Below are 2,330 nucleotides of genomic sequence, written 5' to 3' on the forward strand. Positions count from 1 at the left end.
CCTGTGCTCTCCTCTGAGTGGTTCATTCTGAAGTCTAAGTTAAAGTGAGGGCCCAAGTTGTGTCCCTTATTGTGTCCAAGGGGGGCCCTGAGCCTCCTCTACTCCTGTCCCAACCTTATCTTCACCCGGGTCACCTAGAAGTCTTGGGTCTGCCCTGGGTAGACAGTGCTGCAGGGAGCCTGGCCTGGTGCTCCCCTGCTTCGGGGGGGAGCCCCCACAGCAAACCTGGCTGAGTGCAATCCCACTTCCGGGGGGAGCCCCCACAGCAAACCTGGCTGAGTGCAATCCCGCTTCCGGGGGGAGCCCCCACAGCAAACCTGGTTGAGTGCAATCCCGCTTCTGGGGGGAGCCCCCACAGCAAACCTGGCTGGTGCTGTCCCGCTTCCGGGGCCCCTGCAGCTGAGAGTGTCTTGACCCCTTTACCTTTCACACATCCCCAGTGCTGTGCTGTTGGGGGAAGGGCACTTGCTGTCTCTGGGGTGGTAGTGAGGCGGCATCTCCTGTTCTCCCCTCCCCTCCCCTTCAGCCTCCCATAAGTCTCCACACAGGAAACTGATCAATAATCAATGCTTGTTGACCGACTGTCTGGGAAAGGATTTTCCATCTCCATCTCTGTAGCCTCTTTGGGGAAGCTGAGGCGAGTGATGGAGGCCGAGGAGATGGCCGGCAGTGGGGCGTCCCTCGGCTGGGGGGTGGGAGGTGGCACCCATAGCTCTGGGGCCAAGGGTAGAGAGAGGGAACAGGGCTTGGGCAGGGGGCTGAGATGGGGTTGGGTGGAGCGGGGTCTGTGGAGGGCAGGGCGGGGCTGGCCATGCAGAACTAAGGGCAGGAGCAGGGGGCCGAGGCGTGGTGGGACGCTGGGTGGAGATGCTTTCTTGGGTTTCTTTAAACCGATTGTGTTTTAAGAGCAAGGAGGGAGGCTGCATCTGTGAGGAATCTTACCCGCCATCTTTCCCCACACGTGGGCTTCATGTGCAGCGTGTCGCTTTGGCTCTTCTGTCTCATGTGGGGGGAGGGGGTGGAGGGAGGGTGCTCGGGTACCTGGCGGCAGAGGGCCTGCATTTGCTCATTGCTCTAGTTCAATTGAAATGCACGCGTGCATGTGGGAAGCCCCCCTGCCAGCGTGTGTGTGCTGGCCCAAGTCTTCTGCAGCAACTAATTAGCTTAATGAGTTTTCTTAATTCTCGCCTATTAGAAAACTCTGCTTCTGCACAGGATGCCCGTTCTTTCTGGAGGAGAAGGGCTTGGCATTGCTCCAATGGACGCAGAGCAGCCTGCACCCCCAAACTCAACTGTCCCCAAAGAGAGAGCTGCCCACCCAGTATTCAGGGTAGAGGGGGTGGAGCTGGGGCCCTGCTGGAGATGGAGGGGTGGCTGGGCATGCACAGGGGCTGGGCTGGCCACGGTGGAGCCTGCCTGGGTGGCCAGGGTAGCCCTGGACTTAGGATTGAAGGGGATGCTGGTACTGCAGCGCCACTGCCCTCTCAAGCCGTGCAGCTGCTGGGCAGATTAGGTTCCATTCCATGCCAGGTGTCAGAGGTCAGCCTGGGCTCACCCTCCTCTAAACTGTCCATCCCCGCAGCCCCATCACAGAACCCTGGAGACATGACCACCTATGTTTGAGGAGTGAGCTGGTGGCTGTCCCTGTGGGCTTTGAGCAAGTGACCACCTCTGTGGACACTCAGGGTAGGTCCAGGTACAAGTGTGTGTGTGTGGGGGGGGTCCCTTGGCCAGCCTCCATCCCCCATGCGTTGACCTGGGATGCAGGTAGTGAGACCGTTAGGGGTGTGGCAGGAACTTTGTGGTGTGTACCCCCCTATTGGGGCCACATCCAGGAGTAGAGCTGGTTGTCTGGTGTATGAGTGATACAGGGAATGGGGACAGATGCTCCTCCCCCTTCCCCAAAAGCAAAGCCCACTGGCCTCCGAGGCCAGCCTTCTGCTGGTCTGATTGACCAAGGGGCCGTCAGGCCAGCTGCCCATTCCCCGCTGAGGCTGGGCGTGGGCCAGGGGATCCTTGGTGTGGTCTTTCACCCCTCCTGGACTCCAGGCCTCCTTAGCACTGTCCTGCACCCCAGCCCTGTGCTGCTGACCGACAGCCACACACTCACACCAAACAGAGATTGAGGGGCAGGTGCGTGGCAGCGTGGACCAGCGGGCCCCCCGCGCTGTGGCCTAGCGAACTCCTGTCCCTCTGAGTATCCATTTGAGAATGGGCGAGTGGCGCCCGTCCAGGCCCCTCCTTGGTGATGGGACCATGGACAGCTGGCATGGCTGGTCACCTCCATCCTGCCCTGTCTCCATGAGCAGATGCCCCCAGGAGCGTGGTGG

Source organism: Dipodomys ordii, unplaced genomic scaffold, assembly GCF_000151885.1.
Source record: "Dipodomys ordii isolate 6190 unplaced genomic scaffold, Dord_2.0 Scaffold7, whole genome shotgun sequence".
Classification (NCBI taxonomy): domain Eukaryota; kingdom Metazoa; phylum Chordata; class Mammalia; order Rodentia; family Heteromyidae; genus Dipodomys; species Dipodomys ordii.